Source organism: Dermacentor silvarum, chromosome 9, assembly GCF_013339745.2.
Source record: "Dermacentor silvarum isolate Dsil-2018 chromosome 9, BIME_Dsil_1.4, whole genome shotgun sequence".
Classification (NCBI taxonomy): domain Eukaryota; kingdom Metazoa; phylum Arthropoda; class Arachnida; order Ixodida; family Ixodidae; genus Dermacentor; species Dermacentor silvarum.
Window position 1 is genome coordinate 100,849,377 of NC_051162.1, and position 26,628 is coordinate 100,876,004.

At 47.9% G+C, this 26,628-nt stretch overlaps 1 pseudogene; it reads right to left on the reverse strand.

The window, feature by feature from the left end:
* Positions 1 to 1,307: 1,307 nt before the first annotated feature.
* Positions 1,308 to 4,887, reverse strand: LOC119463776 (uncharacterized; annotated as a pseudogene).
* Positions 4,888 to 26,628: the final 21,741 nt, after the last annotated feature.

A 26,628-nucleotide genomic window follows, 5' to 3' on the forward strand; every position in this document is an offset into this window, starting at 1 on the left:
TTGCCTCTGCCGAGGGGCCTTAAAGGTCCAAACACTCAGCGTCGGCTCAACCTCCAGGATCCCCTTTTCCCCGGACACGGCTAAGCCGCGCACGGTTAGACGCGGGAGGGTCCAACCCTCGTGTGCTCGGGTCCGTGGTGTCGCAACACACCAAACGCCTGCTGACGCAGACGCCCCTGCGGGACGTGGATTAGTCTGTCTATCGTGAGTTGTTGGAATGCTTTCGACGGTTTGTCGCCTTGTAGGTGTTTCAACAGGTTTCATTTGGGCCCGTTTCTCATTTGAACATCGACCGAGTTACACACTTCGTCCCATTGCTGACGCTCTAGGTTACGACAATGTGCCTCGATTTGACGATTGAGTTCAGCTATCTTTTTACGAAGGCTACGATTGAACGTTTGGGTACGCCATTTAGCATGCAGTGATTTTTTAGCTTCGAGTAGGTGAGCTAGCCGGCTACCTATGCGCTCGACCTCCAGTTCGGTTTCGACGCCCTGAGTAGAGTAGACAACGTCCTCCTTGAGTCGTGCGAGGAGTTCTGCTAGGGTTTCGTAGTGAGTGTCGTCGCGTTTCCTGAGCTCTCGAAAACGATTCGAGTCCGTAATGCGAAACTATGATTTTGTTTGTAGAGACGTTTACGATCGTCTGCATGGTGTAATGATCACTGCCCAGATTCTCACCTAGGTTAGTCCACGTGGGTTGTCCCGCGTGCCTAACCATCGTGAGGCCCGGGGCGCTATCGCGCGTAACCGAATTACCTACCCGTGTGGCTGAAGTGGGATCTGTTAGCAGCGTGAGTCTATGTGCGTGCATTTGTGATACCAGGGCAGTGCCCTTACGGGAAGAGCCGCGGTACCCAAAGCTTGGATGCGTGGCATTAAAGCCTGCCGCGATTATGAGCATGTGGTCGCCTGCAATTTTGCTCGTGCGCTGAAAGAGGACCTGAAATATGGTTTGCGTGTTTTTTGGTGTACTATATACGTTGAGAATAAAGACTGACGGTTTAACCTTTGAGTTTGGGATTAACTCTATCATAATGTGTTCGTCTTTGAGATCGGGGCGGACCTCGTGGCGAACATATGCGTACTACTTGGAAATGAGCGTCGCTATCCCTCGCGTTCCCGCTCCATGGTCCGCTTCGGTGCGATAGGCTTGCAAAACGGGGTCGGCGGTTAGCGTTTCTTGTAAGAGAATTATGGCAGGCCGATTGGCGCTAGATTGAATGAATTGTTGCAAAGCTGCCTTCCGCTTGGGAAAGCTGAAGCAATTCGATTGCCAAATTACAAAATTGCTTGTTTTAGCCATGGTTACTGCATAGGGGTTGGCGCACGAACCGCCGCGTGCTGTCCTTCTAATATTTGTAACCGCGCGTGGAGCTCGGTGAGCTGGAGAGTGTGTGGGGTCATATCGGCAGCACGGTCTGCCGCAATGTATGCGCGAAGGCGGGCAAGTTCCTCCATGAAGTTAGACATAGTAACGGGCTCGTCGGCCGGGTCCTCGGCCGCGCGACGCTTCGCGGCGCGATTGGCGCTCGACGAGGTAGTGGGTGCGGGTTCAACGGCCGGAGCGGCGGGCGTCGGTGCCTCGACAACGCGTTCTCTCGGCTGCTGCAGGTTTCGAATAAGTGCTTTGAATTCTGCGTTTTCTTTGCGCAGAAACGCTAGCTCACGTTTGAGCTTTTGAATCTCATATTTTTATGCTGTAGCAAGTTACCCGACCGCGCGGAACCGCGAGTCTCACCTTTACCGGCGACTCGGTCGGCCCAGGTAGGTGTTGCAGTCGGACTCTTGGTGGTGGTAGGCAGGTGCTTCCTCGGTTGACTAGGGGCTGGTTGCTTGGGCGTCGGCTGTTGCTTGGCCGAGCCTCCTTGGGTCGGTCTGTTGGTTGTTGTTGCACCGGCGTCTGCGGCGGCGTCGACGTCGAACGACGTAAGGGATTTCGGTATGTGCGGTCGCCCGTAATATGGGCCTGGCCGCACAACGCGCACTTGGGTGTCAAGCACACATGGTCGGGTCCAGTGGGTTTGATACCGCAGTGTTCACAGACTTTCTCAGATGGGGTACGGCAGACGTCTTCTCGATGCCCGACTCAGCCGCAGTTGCGGCAGATGTCGATCTGTCGCTTGTAGAGCGTGCAACGCAGCAGAAGCATGCCGCAGCGCACACAGTTGAGGACTTTAGGTCCGTCGAAGAGAAGGATGATGGTGGCTGTATCCTTGATTCGTCATACCCCCATTAACGAGGGGCTGTGTGATGAGACGAACAGGCGTTGTAGCTCTGAGTCCGGAAGGTCAGCGTCGACCCCTCGGAATACGCCTCGGCTGGTGGTGCCAGAGGCGACTACGTAAGCGGATACTGGATGCGCTCGCTCCAGGAGAACAATTTCTCGTACTTTAGCGTACGCTTCGGCCGTTTGTAAGCTCGACGTGCTGATCACAAATACATTCTCTGTGCCGTTAGTGCAAACGCTATCTTCCTCTGCCGCCGTTGGCGGGAGTCGTGTAGCGAATAGTAGAGCTTGTACGAGCTTAAGCTTGTTGCACTCACGCACATCCAGTCCACCTCCGGGGCGGACGATGACACGGTGATGATACGTTGGCAGCGGGGGAAGCCGGCTGGCGGCTGCAACCCTCGTCGCAGCTCCGGTTCCCAGGGCAACAATGCGGGCACCGGCTGGCTTGCCGGTGGTAGTAGTTGAAGATGTTGCTCGACGTCGAATTGCTTCGATCCAGCCAGGCGCGCTGGCTTCTTCTTGGAAAATTGGTTCTCCCTCCACCATGGCCTCAGGCATGATAGCGGCGCCGCGGCGTGACGCGCCGGCACAGGGGTACGTAGTCGTGTTCAGCCAACATCACCTAGACTTTTAAGGCCTCTCCACGGCTCAGTGACGTCACCCTACCACGACGGCGCTGGACGTTCGGCTTCCGCGACCCCCTAGGCTTTCCAATACAGTTCAGCGAGCTGAGAATGCCGCTTGGAAACAATTATTCTTTTTTGGGAACCATATTTTTCTTGCAAAAAGCCTGATTTTTTTCGTCCTCGTTTGCGCGAAGGTGCACCCCTTACCTTTCGACATACTGTTACTGATTTGATTATGTATCAATGTGCAGATTCGTGAAGCTACGTTTCAAACATTTTCTATTTGAAATGCTGAATGAAAGAGACTTTCAGAAGTCATATTTTATTTTCAGGATATTTTATTTTCAGGAGAGAAACATGAGAAGTGAGCAGGTAATCAAAGCTGTTTTGCCACAAAAGCTGACATTGCAATACGCCAACACAACTTAAAGCTGCTCCGCAGGCACAAGAAAATACACTGTGTACAGAAATACAACACGAAAACCGGTTTCGGAACTAACATCCACCAGTAACCAATGAATACAGTCACAAGCAAACAAGTCACAAGCAAGCAAGCAAAACGAAGCACTGACATTGAATAATGAAAGAAAGCAGTCGCAAGTGCGCGGAGCAGTTAGTTTTTCAGTCTTCAGTTTTCGCTCTTTTTTTTCGCGGCATTTTCAGCTACAAGTTGATAATTTTTTTTCTTTTGCAAAAGTTTTGCAAATAACGTGTTATCTGCTTCACATAGGGCGTGGAGCATCACCACTCGCGGGGTGTGTCCATTCTCACATACATCGAAATCAATGCTGTCAATTATTAAATCAAGTGTGAGTGCCAAAAGAGCCTCCTTTTGATTTGGCAGTGCATGAAATTGTGTTGCATGCTGTTCGCTCCTCAGTTTGTCCACAACTATTTCTGCTGTAAGAACAGCGTTTGTTATTGCAGGCTGAGGAAACTTGAGAACGCCACGGGTCATGGCCTGCACTAATTCCCCACCTTCAACCTCAATGTTGTCTTCTAGCATCAAATTTCCTTTGCAAGACATGCATGAAAGTTATTTGAACGCAGCAATGGGCACAGTAACCAGAAACGTAGGTGGTTGAATGAAGATTCGGTGCCTTCTTCTGATAGTCATCGTCTGCAACCTCAATATCAAAGCTGTCGAGCACATCATCGTTTACTGCCACTGCAGCTGTTGCAGTTTCCATTTCTGGGAGCTCCAGAATATTTTGCAGACGAAGTTTTCGCTCAGACTCATACACTTGTCTTATGGATATGTGGTATTGCGCACCAGCGAGTTGGCGATACTTGCTAAACCTCTCTTCCAAACAATCGGCCTGAAACTTTCCTAACAGCACATAGTCAAAGTGCATTTCCTCTATGCAATATTTAGTCACTTTTACTAAGGTGTCTGCCGTGAGACGGAGGGCACTGTGCGTCTCCCTTGTAAGTATGCCTGTGTCGAACTTGAGAGACTGCCACAGACCTAGCCACTTCACTACACTCAACAAAAACGGGACCTGGGGACTTGTTACTGATGTAATCGGTGACTGCAGCTCGTCACGAAGCCGAATGCCCTTGTTGCATGTCTTTACATTCCGAATGCTCCACCACTTTGTTATTATTTCTAAAAACTGTGCAGTTCCAACTACACGCTCGAGCTGATGTCGGGGCCCACATGTCCGAAGAGCTGCCGCTGTAGAGAGGTTGAAAATTTTTTGCGCACGCATGAAATTTTGGCGCTCAATGTTCGATGGATTAAGAGCTTTTGTTGTAAGCGTTAGTGCAGACTTAATCAGCTGACTGTGTTCTTTTGAGTGAAGCTCTCGAAGAGTTTTAAATGAAGCTGTGAGTATAGGTGGTTTTTCGCTAGGTCCTGTGGGGCTAGGAAAGAACATGCACGTTCCAGCATTTCGCTGATTGATCCAATTGTTTCTCACACACTTCAATAAGTGTGCAGGGTCAATTAGAAAAAATGTGGGAGTTCAGAGTCTGCAGGGTGTCTATATACACTTTCAAGTTTGCAGGGCGCCCCAAAAAGTGACATTTTTTACGGTTGATGGAGTTGTCACTTATCACTGCAATGATACGTAAACCGACATTCTCCAGCTCAGTAATTATGCTGTGCAAAATAGTATGCAGCTGCTGTGCGCTGATACGCTCTACCGGCAGTATGTGCACTACATTTTTCTGAGATGAAAGCAAGCTTTGCATCATGAACACGTGAGCTGTCTTCGCTGCATTTGAGCTATTACATGCTGCACCAACAATTACGCCTCCCTTATAACCAAAACAAGGCTGCAAGTGGATTTCGTCCATCATGTTCCTTCATCGTAGTGGCAAGCTTCTTTGCATAGGATAGGACTGAAGCCCCTTGCTGCTCGTGTGTCGGGCTTACTTTGTAGGAATCGCATATACGACGTATTGTTGACTGATGTGGTAGCCTAATGTTTCCAGAACTGCGGAGAAACCTGTAGGCATGCGGAGAAACGGTATATAAAATGCTCGAAAACACTAGCAACTCTGGAGAATACCGCAATGAGTTGCAGTGCTTCACAAGGAGAAGAGCAACTTGCTCTTTGAGAAATCGGACAGCATTCAGTTGTTCAACATTCGACAGCTCGCAATTTGAGGCATCTTGAAGAAGAGAAAGTGTCAACGTCAGTATAGGCTTAATTCTCTCCTCTTCCTTAGGCAAAATCGTTTGATCTAAGGCCTCAACATCATCTAGCAGGCGGGTGAAGAGGCGCATATCATTAATTTTCACAGGGATGGTATCTATGCCATCAGTTGTAGTGAGCTGCACATCTCGGCAATAAACTTTCACAGTGAGGTTCTGTGAGATCGTGATCGACAGAAAAATAGAAGGGGCATCAACAGAAGCAAGACTGAAAAACAAAAACACGCAGGTGGGTCGAAAAATAACATTCCAGAAGCTGGAAAGCTTGATTTCCGAAACACAGAGCCTGGAAAGTGTCGATATTGTTTCCTGACTCTTCCTCCTCGTGGGTCTGAAATGATGCGGCGACGGCTTCCCGCAAGGACGCTGCTTCAAGGCGCATCCTCTTTTCATCTGGTGCCTCTCGAGACGTGGCTGTAGCGGGTGCGGAGAGGTACGCGGTACAGTTCGGGAAAACACAAGGAACGGCGTCGGGGCTAAGGCGAGCAATCTTCAATTTTGACTCGACGACCTTGCCTGTTTTCGAGTCCACATAACTAGAAGAAGTCCGAATGTCTGACGCTCGGAAGTGCCGTTCGCAGACCTGGACACCAAACGGAAATAAGTTGGCATATTTAGGAGAGCTAACATGACGAGTGAAACAGTGAACACAATACTGAAAACTGGCGTCGCGCAGCATGTCAACGTTTACAGATCGTGGAATAAATGTCACGATTTTGTAACTTACCACTGAGCGTTTTCCGGGTACGAAATCAGCCCGTGGATTGGCTTTTAACCATTCATTGCCTTCTTCTGTCAGCGTCAGCAGGGTAAGTGAACACGCGCACAGCCTTCTCCCCGTCGTAGATCCCGCGGCAGCCGGGAACACAACAGTGACCTGGCATTTTCACAAATAGCCCAGGAAATGTCACACGCACATGTTACTTTTAAGGATGTTTCACTCGATATCCATCCAAGAATTCGCCGCGGGAGCCAAACTTCAGTAAATGGCAAAGAAACGACGAAGAAACACGTGTAACGCACAAGGTATATGTTACGCACGCAAAGAGCATGTGCAAACTTGACGATGGCGATGTCCACAGCAATGGCGCTGTCTCATCTCAAGTTACTATTTCGAAATTAATATTTAAAAAAGCTTCCCGATAATAATTTTTAAATTGTGCATTAGCAGGAACAGAAATAAAAGTTCCGCACTGTACAAGAAGGATTTTGCGTCTTGTGTATTAGTCAAAATAGTTATCTTGTTTCTTATGCGAAAGTGCGCCGCTGAGTACTCTGTATTGATGCGGTTTGAAACTGCGCGGGAAGCGCCGGTGAGAGAACGATTGCAGCGGCCACCAGGGGGTGCTGCCTCGCCGGTCGCAGCACGTCGACAGGTCCTGATGGCATCCCAATTATGTTGATAAAGACATTGGGCCCAAAATCTAAGAAAGCATTAAGAGAGGCAGTGAGCAAAATGATAATGGACGGTAAAGCCCCTGACGGGTGGAGACTGAGCAGGATGAGCATGATATATAAGGGAAAGGGGGACAAAGCCGACATAAACAACTACCGTCCCATAACAGTGACGTCAGTGGTTTACAGGGTGGTTATGCAGATTATAAAGGACACACTGCAGGCATGGGTGGAGAGCGAGGAGGTGCTGGGGGAACTACAAAATGGGTTCCCAAAACAAAGAAGGTTAGAAGATAATCTGTTCTCATTGACACAGTGTATTGAAATAGCAGAAAAGGAACACAGGCCCCTATGGCTTGCCTTTCTGGATATCAAGGGAGCCTATGACAGTGTAATCCAAAAGGATTTGTGGGACATACTGGGCACTCTAGAGGTGGAAGATGGAGTAAGAAATCTTTTAAAAGATATCTATAAAAGTAACAAGGTGCTTATAAAATGGGAAAACAAGGTATCTGGGCCTATAGAGATACAGCAGGGGCTTAGGCAGGGGTGCCCTCTGTCACCTCTGTTGTTCATGCTGTATTTACAAGGATTAGAGAAAAAATTTGAGAGGAGCGGACTTGGCTTCAACCTTTCCTATTTCAAGCAGGGAGAATGGATTAAACAGTCATTACCAGGACTGATGTATGCAGATGACATTGTACTTATGGCTGACAGCAAGGAAGACTTGCAGAGATTAATGGACGTCTGTGGTAAAGAGGGAGATAGCTTAGGTTTGAAGTTTAGTAAAGAAAAATCGGCAGTCATGACTTTTAATGATAATCAGGGCAGCGAGCATACGATACAGGAGGTTACGCTGGAGGTGGTGGATAAGTACAAATATCTTGGAGTGTGGATAAACAATGGGGCTGAGTACCTAACGGAACATGAAAAATATGTGACGGCTAAAGGTAGCAGAAATGCAGCTGTGATGAAAAATAGGGCACTGTGGAATTACAATTGGTACGAATTGGTGAGACGGATTTGGAAAGGGGTGATGGTCCCTAGTTTGACTTTCGGCAATGCGGTCCTGTGCATGAGATCAGAGGTTCGAGCAAGGTTGGAAGTTAAGCAGCGAGGGGTAGGTAGACTGGCTCTGGGAGCACACGGAAATACACCAAATCAGGGGCTACAGGGTGACATGGGATGGACGTCATTCGAGGGCAGGGAAGCCAGCAGCAAGATAGAATTTGAGGAGCGATTGAGAGAGATGGCAGAAAAGCGGTGGGCAAGGAGAGTTTTCAGTTATTTGTACATGAGGAATGTTGATACAAAATGGAGGAAGCTGACCAGAAAACTGTCAATCAAATATTTGGACTGCAGGAGGGGTGCAGACCAGGAAACAGCGGTTAAGAAAAAGGTTAAGGAAACAGAGAGGGGTCTGTGGAAAACAGGGATGCAGACGAAATCAGCACTGGGCACATACCGAACTTTCAAGCAAGAAATTGCCAAAGAAAATATCTACGATAATTCTAGGGGAAGCTCTTTGTTGTTTGAAGCCAGGACGGGAGTATTGCGGACTAAGATGTACCGAGTCAAGTACCAAGGTATAGACACGTTGTGCTGTGCGTGTGGAGAAGAAGAGGAAACGGCTGAACACCTCATACTTTTCTGTAAGGGGCTTAACCCTACAGTGCAAGGCAACGGGGCTGATTTTTTCAAAGCATTGGGGTTTAGGGACAGTGAAGGCAAAATAGACTTTAAGCGGGTAGAAATGACCAAGCAGAGGTTCATCTGATTGGTGGATAAAATTAAGGCAGGGGTGAAATTTCACCCACCACAACGTACAAATTATGTTAATGGTCATGGCTAGGTGGCGTATGCCACCGCCCGATTTAAAGGGTTCAGCCTCATCCATCCATCCATCCATCCATCCATCCATCCATCCATCCATCCATCCAGCAGCGTGTGCTCCCGCCGTCGTAGTGCGGTGACGTCACGCGCCAGAGCGGCAGTCGTGGAGACTGCCTTAAAAGTCTAGGTGGTGTTGGTTCACCCCACTCGAGGCCTAGCGAGCGAGGCGAAACTTTGGTCGAAAAAGGAAAAAAAAATTGGGTGGCCCGGGCCAAAATTGGCATCCGGGTGCACCCCCAGACTTAGCAAAAACGCTGGTGACAAAATTAGGGAAGACTTTACACAGTAGACCGGCAAAAAGTACATCAGAAGGCGGAGCCTATGCGGAGACGTCCGCTCGTCTCGACGCCCATGGCGTTCACCCACCAGATTGTGTGCCGATGAAACAATGTGCAATCACTTATCGCTTGACGCGTTCGCTCTCTAATGCTAGCCGTAACACACCTGGGTTCTTGTAGAAGTGTACACTGACGTCAACAATGACACGCATTAAGCCTGTACTGCTTGCAACTCCTTAACTGGTGAACCCTCCAGTGAAATCACCAGTGATATAACGGATCATGGTACCATTGAAACCTGAATTAGTGATCCGTTAGACATTGAATAATTATGACGAATGATGTACATGTGCAATTTTTACGTACACTAACACTGTAAAATTGTGCATGATCATCGTCTCCAGCAATTCAAAGTCACATTAACATTTAATCTTGACATTCTGTTGTGCCAGTTTTGCTTCAGAAAGTTACCACATTTCATTAGTGCCCTTCTACTACGAGAAAACGATACTTCACATTATGTAATGCTCAATTGGAGTTGTGGCTGGCAATTTTTTTATGTGATGACAAGCATAACTATTTCCTCTTCTATGGTGTCGTTATACTTCTTTCCTTATAACCTCTATGTCGAGTTGGTGCAAACGCACTCCATAGGAGCATGACCGACTAAATGTAGTGAAATCCCACTCTCTTTCAGTCGCCAATGAAACATGTTTCACTTGTATTAGACGCCTAAGTAGTCGTTTCATACCCGGCGGGGTGGCTCAGTCAGCTAAGGCGTTGCGCTGCTGATCACGAGGTCGCGGGATCGAATCCTGGCCATGGCGGCCGCATTTCAATGGAGGCGAAATGCAAAAACGCCCGTGTACTTGCGGTGTAGTGCACGTTAAAGAACCCCAGGTGGTCTAAATTCATCCATAGCCCTTCACTACGGCGTGGCTCATAACCAGTACTGGTTTTGGCACATAAAACCCCAGAAAGAAGAAAAGAAGAAGTCGTATCATAGTTTATTCGAGGTAAGTTATGCAGAAAATTTATTATATTTCCGCTACGCCCTAAGCGCGTCCTGCAGGATCTAGATAAAGGCTTTCCAGTCCCGTGAGAAAGAACTGGTAGCAGTTTTGGAGGCCGCGTTTGCTGAAGCTTTTATTGTATCGCCTGAATGTGTTGACGCTGTGATCTGTGGGGGCGCTATGGTGCTTGGGCGTATTTAAATTACAATTCTTAGCCGACTTCCCCCACTCCATGTTATAAATATGGGCGTCGTCATAAATGCACGGTGTTCCTACATTACTTTAGTGCTATTTGGGTTAAGATCGACAGTCACCGTGAATGGGTCCCGCGAAAAATGATACTTCAAAATTTAGGCCATTTAATTTGCTATATTTAAGCCATTCCAGCCTATTCATAGCCTTCTTGATGGCGCTGATGTTAAAGAAACAGGTCAAGCGCATTTTCTTTTCAGTACGGCAAAAGCCATTAGTAATTGTAACGCTACTTTGTCTTGAACGTGGTTCATCTTTGAAAATAATTCGGATATCTTAGCGAGAGCTAAAATTCAAGGAGATGTTTAACCCATATATTATGGCGCAATATGCTTTGCCTAGTTTACGTTGCTACAGACTTGCAGCTATACAACCCGTCGTGGTTGCTTGTGGCTATGGCGTTGCGCTGCTAAGCACGAGGTCGCGGGATCGAATTCCCGCACGGCAGCCGCATTTCGATGGGGGCTAAACGCGAGAACACCTGTGTACTTAGATTTAGTTGCTCATTAAAGAACCTCAGGTGGTCATAATTATTCTGAAGATATGGCGTGCCTCCTAACCAGATCTTTGTTTTCGCACGTACGACTTCATAAGTTAATTTTGCTTTTTAGCTACACAGCTAATGAGAACCCGGTCAAAATAAGAGCAAATCTCGGCGTCGGCTGCATACACTTTACAAGGCCGGAAGCGAAGTTTTTGGTGCTGTTACGTCAGCCAGGGCTGTTCAACAACAGGAAACGGTCGCGGACGATCAAAATAAAATAAACATCATGATTCGCGGAATTATAAAACCCTTTCTTTGCTGCACACGTGCTCGCTAGTGCGAAGCGATGTCACGTGATTCACCTTTCGACGCCTGAATGAAGGCAATGCGGGCGCTTCCAACAGGCGCTTCCAATGGGGGCCTTCGCGCCCAATACGTATTTGTGTAGTGTGTATAGATAGCCTACAAAATTAGAAAAGATGAAGGAAATCATAAAATGTTCAATTTGGTTGTTCGTGGCAACATTGTAAAGGTTATGTAAATGTAGCTGCGTTGCAACGAAACATTATACCAGGCCATGTTGGACGGTACGCATCAACACCACCAATTCTGGCACAATGTCGGTTTCTACTACTTGCCCAGCATTCATGCTGTCTGTCTGTAGTCCTTATGTTTCGCCCTCCTACACTGGTAACCTGCCCCGCAGCCGTAAGAACCAACTAGGTCACCTAACAACACGGAAAGGGAGGAGGACGGACACTCTACTGTGGTTACGTTTGCTTTCTGACTGACTGACTAAACTTTAATAAAACCAGCAAGAGGTGGAGGCTGGGCCTAGGCCTCCCACATGGGGACGTCGAGGTGTTGCCTCTTCGCCGCCTCGCAGGCTTGCTGTTTCGCCCAGAGTTGGTCGTCGAGGTTCGAGCTACGCAGGGCAGCGTGCCATCTCGTCGAGAGGGTCGTGGGGTTAATGTCGGGGTGTTGTTGTGTACAGTCCCAAAGCATGTGTGGAAGTGTGGCTGGCTGTGTCTTGCAGATATGGCCCGTGGGATTGCGGTAAACGTCTGGGTAGATCTTGTTGTAACGGTGTAACGAGGGGTAAGTGATGGTTTGTTGCAGGCGGAACGTTGTAGCCTGCGCTCGGGATAGCTTGCTGTGCGGGCCGGGGAAGTCCAACGCTCTAAGTAGAAGGATTTCACTACATCATTGTAGCGTGTAAGGCGATCCCTACCGGTCGGGGCAGCCTCCCCGTCTCCCGCGCGGTTAAAGAGCCCTCGCGATAGGGAGTGGGTAACCTCGTTGAGGTTGCGGAGGTGCGGGTGGACGGTGCCTACATAAGCTGGGAACCAGACGAGTGTAAACTAATGGTCGGTTGTGCGGGGTGCTTTTTGCTAGATGCGCAAGGCTTGGTGGGAGATACGGCCCTTGATGTAATTGATAACAGCAGAGCGGGAATTAGAGATGATGGTATGGCATGTTGGGTCTAGTGTGGCTAGCGCTATGGCCACTTCTTCAGCTTCCTCAGTGTGTGGGGTTACTAGGGAGAGAGCCTTCACGTGTAGTGACGGCTGCGAAGCGGGTACCGTGGGGATATTCGGCGGCGTCGACGAAACTCACACCGTCGTTGCGAGCAAGGGCTTCGGTGAGAGCCGTGGCACGTGCTGTGCGGCGTGCGCAGTTGTATTTGGGGTGTATGTTTCTGGGGATAGGGTCGGCGTGAATCCAGGCTCGTATGGTGGAGGGGATCTGGTTTTTATGGCCGTGTTGATGGTGGTAGGTGATACCGAGCGAGGTGAGGATGTGCCGGCCCGTCGCTGTGAGTGTGAGTCTCTCCAGCAGAGAGCGGCGTTGGGCCTCGATGAGCTCGTCCAGTGTGTTATGGACGGCTAGTTGAAGGAGAAGGTCAGTGCTGGTGTAACCGGGGAGGACGAGGGCTTATTTATAGATACCGCGTAGGAGGATGTTGAGTTTGTTTTGTTCATCCTTGTACCAGTTTAGAAACGCTGCAACGTAGGTGATGTGGCAAATTACGAATGACTGGATTAATCGGAGGAGATTCTCCTCTTTCATACCCTCACGGCGATTGGAGACCCGCTTCAAAAGTCTCATGGTGTTGAATGCATTGACCTGGATTTTCGCGAGGGCCATGTCATTCGCTCCGTTCGCCTCTATAAGCATGCCGAGCACACGGATATTGGTGACGAGGGGGATGGGGCTGCCATCCGTGAGATGAAGTGCGATGTCTTCGTATTGGCGTTTAGTGGTGGAATGTTTCGGATGGCGGCCATGGAGAGTAGGCCTGTAGAGGAAGAGTTCGGATTTCGCAGGAGAGCAGCGAAGCGCCATGCCTTGGAGATAGGTCTCGACTGTTTCAATGGCGTTTGCTTTCTAGGTGCAATAGAGAATACCTGCAGTAAAATAAGTGTTATAATGTTCTACATGTGGAATCGAAGACTGTGCCGGCCACAAAGGATGCTGGTGAGCTGCAGGCATGTGAAATACTAAAGTACTGATAGATGTCGCACGTACATTTTACAGTTACGATGAAGCTCACTGCTTCTTTATATCAGAAATATCAGAAATGGGTTAATGGTACGCAATTTTAACATTGATTTAGTCTATGTATAATGAAATCGGTAAACGAATCATCAGTTATCCGAAATTAAAACGAAATAAAATTAGTCACAATGGAGTAATTGCGCCGGATCACTTAAACATGCGTGCAGAAAAAAAACTAGGAACGACGAGACGATGACGGAGGCTGTTTCGTACTTCGTATACCTATTGAAGTCTAGCAGCAAACGTAGTCTCACTTCTGACCTCCCGCCTGGAGATTTACAAGGGTACGTTTTTTTTTTTTTTTTTTTAACAGCGAAGCCGTTAAGGCCTCACTCTTCGACGGTCGCGTCCGGATGTAGAAAAAGCTCCCATTGGCCGTATGCTGTATGTGCGAGTGAAAGCGCGCGAGGGCGAGGGACGCGCGCTTTCACGGGGAGCGAACGCACGGCGGAGAGAAAACGTGACTACTCAGTGGAAGGGGAGCGGTGGGCGGCATCGAGGCACCCTAGACTGTGCGTGTGCGCGCACACTCTCCCACTGCGGCGCATGCGCGCAACCCTGCCGGCCTCTGCCGCCTGTGCCGACACTCTCTCTGGGCTCTCACCCGTCTCTCCGCTAACAGTGACAACAACGGCGTTTAGCCGTTCCGTCATGTATAGACATCGCGCTAGTGCTCTTATCAGTTGCCCTTGCGACTCGCCATGGCCCGGCCGCGTGCCGCTCGTTCGGAGGAACAACGCAACGAGCGACGGGGTACTGGCGACACAATCTCCCACGTGAAAGGAGGACAGCGGGAAGGCGGCGCCGGAGGGAGGGGTTGCGGCTGGTGCTCTGAGAGCACAATGTACTTTGAGCTGCGCCGGGCGGTCGCGCGCACCGCATAGACGCCGACTACGAGGAGGGGGGGACTCCGGGGCTCAAGCCCTCTGTAGAGCTTTCCGGGGGGGGGGGGGGGGGGGTGAGCTCTGCCCCCTTCGGCGATGCCGAAACCCCCCCCCCCCCCCCTGGTCTTAAAATGTCACTACCAGAGTCCTGTCACCCAAATCGTTTAGGGTGTCTTTTGAGTTGCCTCTAACTTTTCCCTTAAAATCTTATTGTGGCTAAAAGCTATAGGTGTATCGGTGTTGACGCGGACGTGCACGGCTTTTACTCATACTTTCGCATTGTTTCTGAAAATCCTGACAATATAAAAACAAGCGCATGAGAAGCACCAACGGCGGCTACTTCATCAGTAATTTCTCACTTCAACATGTTATTTTAATTTCCAGTGTGAACACCATGCACAGACACATTATATTTCAATGTGTACACAGGACAAAGTTTATTATATTTTTAAAGAAAAGTAGGTAGCCAACTAACATTTATTTCTGATATGGATAGCCTATATCCAGAGAATGAATGTGTTGCTGTATGTTCAACTTACTACAAATTGCTTTGCGCGTTTTTTTTTTTTTTTTTTTTTTTGACATAGAAAAGGACCTGGAGACTTCAGTGACCCCTTCGGCCGAGTATTTTATCAACGGTGTGTGAAATGCACGTCAATGATATGTGTCTCAGCATTGCTTCTCTTTCTAGTAGGTAATGCTAGCGACTCATGAAAAAAAAAACTTTTAATAATTTACAACATTTATTGGGGATGGAAATAACGCAACGTGCACGCAGAGGCGAAAATGTGCATAATTAACTTAGTAACCGAAGTGAGGCCAAGCTGGATTCACTCAAAATCAGAATCAATAGCAGACATGCGCGGCAGAGCTTTTACTATAGGACTCAGTATATAAAAAAGAGGCTACAGTTTCACCGGAAAGGCGAAGCAATATTAGTGATAGCGAAGCATAAGCCACGAAGGAAGATTCTTGCCCTATAAATCCGTGTATGAGCCGCACCCTCAACTTGAAAGCAAATATTTTTTAAAAATCCGACCGAGAAGCAATCGCGTTCAGCGATGTTTCCGATCGCGCTCCACTACGAATTTTCCCGCACAGCGTACTTTCGCGCGTCGCAACTATAAAAAAAAGTCGGTTACAACTTAAGAAGACCGGAGAGGCGCCCTGCCCTGATCACTGAAGCGCAGCAGCCGATCGCCACCGCGACTAAAGAAATAGTCCCGCTGACGCGACTCGGCCCAGCTCGAAGCGCGGGCTGCCATGTCCTCCGTCGGCGGGGTCACCGGCCATCCTGCTCATGACGTCAATCTAGAATGCGCGCCCAATGGTGGATGCTCGTGTGCATCCGCCTATGAGGGGCAAATGCCACTGCCTCCTAAAGTTGTACACGACTATAGGTGGCGAGAGGAGGCGGTCGCGGATGTTTACGGCGGAGTTCATACTCCTAGTTAGAAAATTTGAATAAAATGGCCCGGTCACATGTAAGGCTCGTCGACATTGCGGCAGAAAAGTGCGGCTCTCACACGAATCTGTACGTTGGTTAAATCGCCTATATGAATTGTAGTAACATTTACTTATTAATTAAAATAACAAACATCGTGCAATACACGGACCATGTAAATCTGTAAATATCCTGCTGAATGACCACGAACAGTCGCTATCACAACACTGGCATTATGAAAAACGCCGGCAGCGGGGACGAACGGTTCGTACAGCCATGCGATACACCGCGACTCCGAAAATTAGATTCATCATCATCATCCGCATATTTTTATGTCCACTGCAGGACGGTATCTGTCAGCCATCTCCAATTACCCTTGTCTCTTAACTTAGCTACGCGATCTGCAACACTTTGGACGCGGAAAAACAGCCTAAGAAGGAAGACAGCGCGCATGAAGTTAGCAGCCATCCCTGCTCGCCCTTGATCATTGCACCCCCCAGTGATTACCAACAATTGGAAAGGCACGTGGGCCGCGTAAGCGTCAACCGCACACAGGAATTAGCAGCTGCGGCAGGGCTAGATGAGACGACACGTGCTCTCCTTACCATGCGCGCATTTGATCCCGTTATCTCCAACTAACCCGAATATTGAGCGCGTGGGAAGATAATGTCCATCAAGCTGCCATTCTTTTTGAATCAGTCTTACGGACTTTTTCTCGCACCCACACTGTATCGGTCGCATAGTCATATGACTTTTGGAGTTTATACGGAAATCACGGCCGCGACGACAGCGAAAAATAGCCTGGAGTGTCGATACAATTGCTGTCGCAATAAAAGGAGAAATAGAAAACAGGCGTTGAGCTCGCTTTTACCGCGGCTGCGGACGTTGCAGTGGGCACTGGCTACAAACACAGCATGAGCACCAACGACAAAACCAACAGTGGGCACCTCGCTTATCGGTACTTCGCCAGAACCCGTCTGACGCTGAAAAGGAAGCGTATTTTCCACCGTATACGCACCCGCGGAAAAATAACACTAGGCGCCCTGGGAGACAGCGCACGCGAAGGGACCAGCCATCTCGGATGGCCCAAGCTTGAACTTGGTGCAGATTAACTAAATAAATGAAAACCACCGGTTCATATACATTTGTCATTCTTTTAAGTTCAGATAACCAATTACACCATGACATCTTAATAGTCATAATTGGAAATATATAATTCCCACCATAGTACAGCTTGGCTGGTCTTCCATCTCCACCCTAGGGGAAGGGCTGACAGTTTTCTCTCTCTCTCTCTCTCTCTCTCTATATATATATATATATATATATATATATATATATATATATATATATATATATATATATATGTATATATATATATATATAATGTCGCGACCCAAGGATCGCAAGTAAATCAGTGATTGTAATGTCGCGCAATGGCGTTCGATTACAGCGATGCCCTTCTAGAGTATTGCACCTCGTTGCAGTGAGGATGAAGTGAAGCGTGTGAATGGAAGAGCTTCGAAAAATCTTATACGCTAGTAACGCTACCGCATGCCTGTAGATTTTTTTTAGAAAGGTGTATAATGAAACGAAGGGATCGTCGAGGCTTCATGAATGTACATGAAGAAGGGATACATTTAAAAATGTGGTTGATCCCTCTTTCATAGAGATCGGTAGAGCACAAATATGCAGCGTGCTCTCACAGAAGTTGTTACATGGTTGCTTCGTGAAATCACGGTCCGCTGCAGCGAAAGACGCATGATTTACGGGCCGGCGACCACGTTGCAGGTTTGTGGGCGCTCGGCGTCCTTTTGGCGAGCGCCGTCCTGCTGGCGAGTGGCTTCGGCGAAGGTGCGGGAATTCTAGTCCGGCTCCGCAGTGGCCACGGCAGCCAGTCGAGCTGCGACGCGCTCAGCGGCATAAATGCCAGTGGCAGACTTCGGACCGTACGCCGCGAACGCGCGTAGGCATTCTGCTTCACGCTGAAGTGTCTCTCGCCGGAGCAAAGCGATTTTTAGCGCAGCAGTTGTCTAAGGTAGAGCCATCGAAAGCAAAATAGTAGGTGATGCACTAATGATGCACCTTGAAGCCGCAATTTGTAGGCGACGAGGCGCCACAGGCTAATCCGACGCTGACTGCCTACACGAGTTATAGGCCACAGTAGTACATAGGCCACAGCAGTACATACATTTGTCTGATTTTCGTGCTTGTAGATTCAGACGTTCTTGTGGCTTTGTTTATTGCGCTTTATATGTCTTTATTGCCGTAAATTTCAGAAAAATCTATACTTTTCGAAGTAATGAAGACGCTGCGAACACGCACAATTGCTGCTAATTACAACGGTTATGCTTGTCGAGCCGGCCAAATCGAAACGCGCCAAGTGTCTCAATGCACTGGCTTTCCCTCGAGAAATTCATAAGGATGTTTTATGTCGCGTGTCGGCGCAGCGCCCATGGTGTAATGGTTTAAAAAGTGAAATTATGGGATTTTACGTTCCAAAACCACGATCTGATTATGAGGCACTCCGTAGTGCGGGACACCGGAAATTTGGACCACCTAGGGTTCTTTAACGCGCACCTAAATCTACACCGGTGTTTTCGCATTTCGCCCCCATCGAAATGCGGCCGCCGTGGCCGGGATTCGATCCCGCGACCTCGTGATCAGCAGCCCAACACCAGAGCTACTGAGCAAACACGGCGGGTGGTGTAATGGTTTAAATATCGGGCTTCTCTGCAAGAATTCTTATGTTGGAATCCTGCCATCGGACAATTTAATAATGTTTTTCAAGCACAGCTTGTATTGCCTTGTATAGCCTTGTATACTGTTGGCGTATGAAAAAAATTGGCCGCCTTCGCGCGCCTTAAACTACCCTAATAAAGTGTTTCATCCATCCATCCATCCAACCATCCCGCCCTGCGAACGCGAACGTCCAACGAAGCTGTATCAAACACCACACATGGTTGAGCATTGTAGTAACGCTGTTCTTCCATTGCAGTCTTAGAATGAATCCAATGATTTGCTATACGGGTCTATGAAAACGTGGTGACGTCAACAAGTATATATATATATATCATCACGCTATCACGCAGCGCGATTTAACTAAAGAGGAACGGCGTTACGCGAAGCAAACCTGGTGCGTTTTGTTTGCAGTGCAGTGGAATAGCCGCCAGTAATTTTTTCGTTGCTGCGATTTAATTAGCTAATTGTAAATAATTCTCTAACTCGAGAAGTACTGTCATAATTATCAAAGTGTCAATGAGAAAATTGTAGAGCAATCTGGAAAACCACTGATACAACTTTGGGTTGCTCAGTACGTGCTACATCAAAGTGTTTTTCCGGGTGTGAAAGAAGCCTGCGAATACACCCAAAGTGCCTCGAGCGGCCTGTCGCGCAGCAATTCTGCGTGTATTCGCGGGCTGCTTTCACGCTCGGAAAAACACTTTTATGTGGCACGTATACTGGAAAACAGAAAGCTATATCGGGAGTTTTTCATGTTGCTCTACAATTTTCTCATTGACACTTTGATAATTAGGGCAGTACTTCTCGAGTTAGATAATAATTACAATTAGATAGTGCGAGAGGCAGCGCAATGGAAGCCAGGAGCGCGTGGAAATTTTACTTCCCATGTCCGCCGATCTGCAGAGATACAGACAAGCAGTACAAGCTGTCCACCATAGCCTCCTAAATCTGCCCATCTCAGAGCCCATATGCCATCGTTCCGCCTATCTCCCAACTTTACCGTTTGCATCTCGGAGAAAATAAGGTCCCTGTATTTTTCAAAGCTAGCGCAAACCCGTCATCTCCGCGCCGTTTCCTCCTCGCCCCTCCCTCTCGGCCGCCATTAGTGAGCGAAGCGCGCCGCCCTCCCTCTCGGCCGCCATATCGTATCGCATGCGGCGCGTTCAAGCGCTTGCTTGAAACGCTACTGTTCTGGGCGCATTTTCACAAGGCTGTTCGTACATGAGATTTCTACGTAAGATATGTAGTAGCTTCAATTATTAGTAGAATCTGCATCGCTCAGACGAGGAAAACGAAAGGTAGAACAAGTTAAATGCAATCCTAAGCAGTCTTTACTACTGCTGATTGTTTCAAGGAACCGAATGGTGTTCCGTTTACCTGACGCATTTGCGAAAACAAAGAGCTACATCAAACTATGCACACACAACACGGCGGAGACATTTATGTGCAAAATACCCTCAATGTGCTTTTTTTTTTTCCCAAAATGCATCCGCGCTCTTTTCTTTATGCCTTGGTTCTCGTGTGTGCGCACGCTTTCTGCGTTTTGCTTTTTAACTGGCGACTCTTCCATTATGCTCATTTTATTAGAAGTTATGCTGGTAATCATATTGCCCAAATGCGCCATTTTGTTCGCCGCAGAGCATGAACCAAGGTTTTTTTTTTGGTACTCAATTGTTGGCTGATGGTGAACTCGCGAACGCACCCACCTTACGGCGTTCATTACTAACTGGGTGAGAACAGCGGCCAGAAACTCCCTCAGTAATGACGTTCCTTGGTGGCAGTCAAATTTATTTCTTCTGCAACGTGATTTATTCCCGTGTAAACGCCAATGAATGCGAGAAATGTCAGGCGAACGTCAAGAAGCGGCGAGGCGACCAGCAGTCAAAATCCGGGCAAGTGCAAGCTCGGGGCGCGTGGTTAGCACCAACACTGTGGCTTGCTTGCTGACTGCTTCGTCGTCGTCTTGTCTTCTTCATTACACTTTCAATACGGGGGAGCCACATCGCTCGCTGTTTGAGGTTTCGTTTGCCACGAGGAACCGCAAAAAGCTTGCTCCCCTTGGAAATGCTATTCGAACATCCAACAGCACAGCAAGTCGGCATCGTGCTGCAGCCGAGCGCGTCTTCAAAAATGTAAAAAGCCTACGCTCACACACAGCGCACATGTGTCCCGGTGTTTCTACGCTCACTAATGGCGCCATTTTCCCGCGATAACGAAAGCCGCGCGGGTTATTCGTCACGTGTCGAGCCTCGTCCAATGGAAGAGCGGAAAATGGCGAAGAAATAAAAAGAGGGGTAGAGGACGGGAGGAAATTCTCCTTTCCTATTTGAACAATGGTTTGCGCTACCTTTGGAACACACAGGAACCTTAAGAGAAAATTGATCTCGTTAAGCTTAGGCGCATTCGAAACGAGAAGCGATCTCGGAAATTCCTCGAGGTTAGCCATAACACTTGTCGAAGCGGCATGAGACTAATCAAAAGACGTTTACGCAGTCATCTGCTACGAAGGAAGTAAATTCTACGAAAACAACGCCAAATTCAATTCGAAGCGGGCGACCGGCATCAATGCCATGTTGTGCGTAAATTACGCAAACCACGCAAAGACGGTAACGTTAAATCTGAGAAATAGCGTGCATACGCTAAATGGTATGGTTCGGTTAGCGTTCTCCGAATGCGGATTTCTATCCCGCTATTCCGATAATCCCGCTATTAAGGTAAACACGCTAAACTAAAGCTGTCTCTCTACTATCTCTCTATACCGAACACGTACGGTGGGCGCTCACTGCGCGGTCGCCGCGATGGAGTTCCCCGAACCGTCTTCTTACGTGAAAGGTATAGGCAATCGCTGAGATAACCATAACTATGTGAAATATGTTCTTATAGTGGGCTGGCTGTATAAGCAGATGGAACGCAACAGAACAAAGCTTCAATGTAGCCGTCGCACGGGTTCGCAGAGACCGACTCCGCGTCAGCGTGCATGTCCCCGCACAAGGTTTCGCGTTCGCTGCGAGCACGTTTTCGCACCGTGCCGTGAGCTTTAGGCCTCAGCATATGAGGATTCACAAGCTTCAACAAAGTCATTCCCTCGCTAGAACAAGAATTGGCCTCCCTGGTGCAGTATTCGGCCACTACCTTCCTCATGACCTCTGCAATTAACCCAGCGCCCTCAGTCCCCAGCGGCTGCGGAGCAGCGGACCGAGGTGGCGGTCAGACCTGCGACGCGGCAGAGGGTGCCAAGAATATCTGGGTCCGGACAGGCCGCCACTGGAAACTGATCCTGGCAACGTTCGACACGTGCAACCTATCGAATGAGGCTAGCTTAGCAGGGCTATTTGAGGAATTATCAGGCATTGCTTGGGATATTATTGGCCTTAGTGAGGTTAGAAGAACTGGTGAGGCTTATACAGTGCTGACTAACGCCACGACTTCTGCTACAGAGGTCTTCCAGATAAGAGAGAATTCGGGGCAATAGCAGGCAACATTGATGAATTCGATAGCATAAATGAGAGGGTAGCAGTCGTCGTGATAAAACTGAATAGGCGGTATAGAATGAAGGTAGTACAAGCCTATGCCCCAACCTCCAGTCACAATGATGAAGAAATACAACAGTTTTATGAAGATGTTGAATTAGCAATGAGAAAGGTGCAAACTCAGTATACTGTAGTCATGGGCGACTTCAGTGTAAAAGTGGGGGAAAAGCAGGCTGGTGAGCAATCAATTGGCAACTACGACATCGATTCTAGGAACACTAGAGGTGAGATGTTGGTAGAATTCGCGGAAAGGAATATGCTCCGAATAATGAATACCTTCTTCATGAAATGCAGCAACAGGAAGTGAACCTGGAAAAGCCCTAATGGAGAAACAAGGAATGAAATAGATTTCGTACTCTCTGCCGATGCCAGCATAGTGCAGGATGTAGAAGTATTAAGTAAAGTAAGTAAAGTTCAGTGACCATAGGTTAGTGAAGTCTAGGATTTCTCTCAATTTGAAGAGAGAAAGGATAAAATTAGTCATGAAGAAACATGCAAACCTAGACGCAGTAAGGTAAAAGCAAACCAATTAAGGCTGGTGCTCGCAAACAAATATGCAGCTTTAGAACCGGGAGATGAAGACAACATAGACGTAATGAATGAAACCGTAACTAGGCTGATCTCAGAAGCAGCAATTGAAGTGGAAGGGAAAGCATCAAGGGCAACCAATAGATAAGCTTTCCCAAGTAACAAAGGACCTAATAAAGAAACGACAAAGCATGAAAATGCCAAACTCGAAAGATGAGATAGAATTCGCTGAACTGCCAAAACTGATCAACAAGGAGAAAGTAAGGGATATTGATATTATAACCTGGAAAAAATTGACGAAGAAATAAAATAAGGACGCAGCATGAAATCAGTGAGAAGAGAACTTGGCATAGGACAAGACAAGATGTATCCATTGATAGATAAGCAGGACAATATCATCAGCAATTTCGATGACTTAGTAAAAGCAGCGGAAGAATTCTACACGAACCTGTACAGTGCCCAAAGCAGCCAAGCTACTTTCATTCGAAGTAGTGCTGAACAGGATACATAGGATCCTTCTTTAACTAGCGATGAAGTTAGAAGGGCCTTGCAAGACATGTCCAGGGGAAAAGCTGCTGGAGAAGACGGAATAACAGTCGATTTAATCAAATATGGAGGAGATAATATGTTTGAAAAGCTTGCGGCCCTTTATACGCAATGCCTCACACGACTTCAAGCCTCATGACTTCAAGTGACCCGCCAGGATGACTCAGTCAGCTAAGGCGTTGCGCTGCTGAGCATGAAGTCGCGGGATCGGATCCGGGCCACCGCGGCCGCATTTAGATGAAGGCGAAATGCAAAAACGCCCGTGTGGTTGCGTTGTAGTGCACGTTAAAGAAGCCCAGGTGGTACTCAGGTAGTACCAGAAGCCCAGGTGGTAAGAGAGAGCTGGAAAAACGCCAACATTATACTAATCCATAAGAAGGGAGACATTAAAGAATTGAAGAATTATAGGCCCATTAGCTTGCTTTCAGTATTGTATAAAAGAGTCACCAAATAAAATTTCCAACAGAATCAGGGCCACACTTCACATCAGCCAACCATGTGAACCGGCTGGCTTCACGAAGGGTTATTCTACGATGGATCATATCAATATTATCAATCAGGTAATCAAGAAATCTGCGGAATACAATCAACCTCTCTATATGGCTTTCATAAATTATGATAAGGCATTTGATTCAGTAGAGATACCGGCACTCATAGAGGCATTGCGTAATCAAGGAGTACAGGAGGCATACGTGAGTATTTTGGCAAATATCTACGAGGATTCCACAGCTACCTTGGTTCTCCACAATGAAAGTAGAAAGTTACCTATCAAGAAAGTGGTCAGGCAAGGAGACACAATCTCTCAAATGCTATTCACTGCTTGCTTATAAGAAGTATTCTAGCTCTTACACTGGGAAGGCTTAGGAGTGAGGATCAACGGCGAATATCTCAGTAACATTAGGTTTGCAGATGACTTTGTCCTGTTCAGCAACAATGGGGAGAAATTACAACAAATGGTTGAGAAGCTTAACCGAGAAAGTGTAAGAGTGGGGTTGAAGATTACTATGCAGAAGACAAACATAATGTTCAATAGCCTGGCAAGGGAACAAGACTTCCAGATCGCCAGTCTGCTTCAAGAGTCTGTAAAGAGTATGTTTATCTAGGTCAATTACTCCGAGGGGACCCTTATCATGAGAAATAAATGTACAGAAGAATAAAGTTTGGTGCAGTTTGGGCAGGCATTGTCAAATCCTGACTGGGAGCTTACCACAGTCGTATAAAAGAAAAGTGTACAATCATCACATTTTACCGGTGCTAACATACGGGCCAGAAACTTGAAGGCTAACAAAGAAGCTCGAGAACAAGTTAAGGACCGCACAAAGAGCGATGGAACGAAAAATGTTAGGCCTAACGTTACGAGACGGGAAGAGAGCGGTTTGGATCAGAGAACAAACGGGGATAGCCGATATTCTAGTTTTCATTAAGCGGAAAAAAGTGGAGCTGGGCAGGCCATGTAATGCGCAGAATGGATAACAGGTGAACCATTAGAGTTACAGAACGAATACCTAAAGAAGGGAAGTCCAGTCGAGGTCGGAAGAAAACTGGATGGGGTGATGAAGTTAGGAAAATTGCAAGTGCAAGTTGGAATCAGCTAGCGCGAGATAGGGGTAATTGGAGATTGCAGGGAAAGGCTTTCGCCCTGCAGTGGACCTAAATATAGGCTGATAGTGATGATGAGGATATGAGCATTCAACAGTACAAAAGTAATTATTGTTGCGTGGACGCTATGAAAGCTGTTCAAAAATACTTTCGTTATAACTAGGACTTCGACGCCTACGGCGACTTGTGATGTGCCATCGCATGGATGAAATTTTTATTGCAATAGCAATTATAGAACACTCCAAGCGGATTTCTGCCGTCGGCGTCGCCGTCGCCTTGAGGTTCCGTATAAAGTCTAAGGGGGATAAAATCGTCGCCGCGCGACTTATGGTGTATATACGAGTGAATTCGTGCGAGTTGCGCGCGTTTTCACGGAGAGAGAACGCACGACGGAGGACAAACGCTACGTTCTCCGCCTTGCAAAAGGCCATGGAGGGGATTGGTTGGGGGCAGGTTGTGAGAAAGGCCGTTGGGGGAGGGGAGGCGACCTTTAGCTGCGGCACCAAATGGGTATCTTTCGACCGCATGCAAGGGGAACTGGCGACTCACCCCCGTATTCTAGAATGTCACTTCACTCAACTGTCCACCTCGACTCGAGAAAGTTAATGGCAGCGCCGCTCCTCGACAAAAGTGGCCACTGCACTTCATTGACATTTCCCAGCAATTCCTGAGAAGCATAGTGTCTCCTTCGGTCGTGGTGCGGCTCTGCACTCAACTCGGTTAAGTGGAGGAAGAGCTTCGAGTCGAAGATAGTGTGAGAATATGGGGGTCAATCTCCCACGCGAGAGGAGGAAAGCGGGAAGGTAGCGCTGGAGGGAGGGGCTGCGACTTCTACTCCGCCAGCAACTGTGGGCTTGTACTTTGCGCGGTTCCGGGCTGTCGTGGGCACCGTATGTCCACATGGATCTTACCTATGTATGCGCTGTGCTTTCGCCGCTCAGTTCCCGTTGAAGCGATAGACCCCAGCAACCTTCGCTCGCTGCTGCCGCTACGCTTGCTCACGCCAGCGTTTTGACAGTGGTTGTCTGCGGTCATCAAGTGTGATCTATTCATGCTTGCTTGTGCGCGCTGACATGTTAATAAGCGAATGTGTCCAAGTTTATGCAGCCGATAAAACTACTGTCCTTACTCCGTATAGCTCTCTACTAATTTTCTATCGCAATTGATGCTTCGCCTTTGGGGGGGAAACTGCGACTTGTTTTCCTACTTGCTTGGACGTTTCCATATCATTCTTTCTCATGTTGCGTCACACTGTATGTTTATCAGTCTTCTAAACGATCAATTTCCCACTTCTTTTTCCTATTCCAGTACGTTCATTTTTGGTGCTAACACAAACATGAGCATATGGTCTTTTTAACACGAAAATGTTTTATGGCGGGTTTCACAACTGATTTCGTGCAACGTATGTAACGGCCGCCATCTAGGAGCGGTGAAACGAAGTACTGCATCGTGACACTACGAGCTCCGAAAGGGAGCGCTTCGGCAGTCACAGCGCAGCTTACACTCCAGTGCGGTGTAGCCATAGAATAAAGAACTAAGTGTAAACGGCTTCGTGACATTGTAAACTCGTCATTTTCATTTTCAACGACGAGTTTACGGCAGCATTCGAGCTCAGGACCTCTAGTACAGAAGCCCGACATTGAAACCATTAAGCCACCGGCACGCCGCTTAGAACGCCCATATCAATTTATCGCGGACAAGTCAGGGCGTTTCAACTTCGTTCGCCTACAGGACGCCGCGCACGAAGCAGACATGTAACATGGTCGCCGTCCGGCAAATCGTGCGCCTTTCGCATCAGCGGACCGTGAGTTTACGAAATAAACATGGAACAGCTTCTGTGAAGACACTTTTCACTTTCGTGTTCTACCAATTACTACGAAAGAGGGGTGAACCATAATTTTTCATGTGTTTTTTTACGTATTCATGCCGGTGTACTGGCCAGTATTTAGCATCAACAAGTTCAT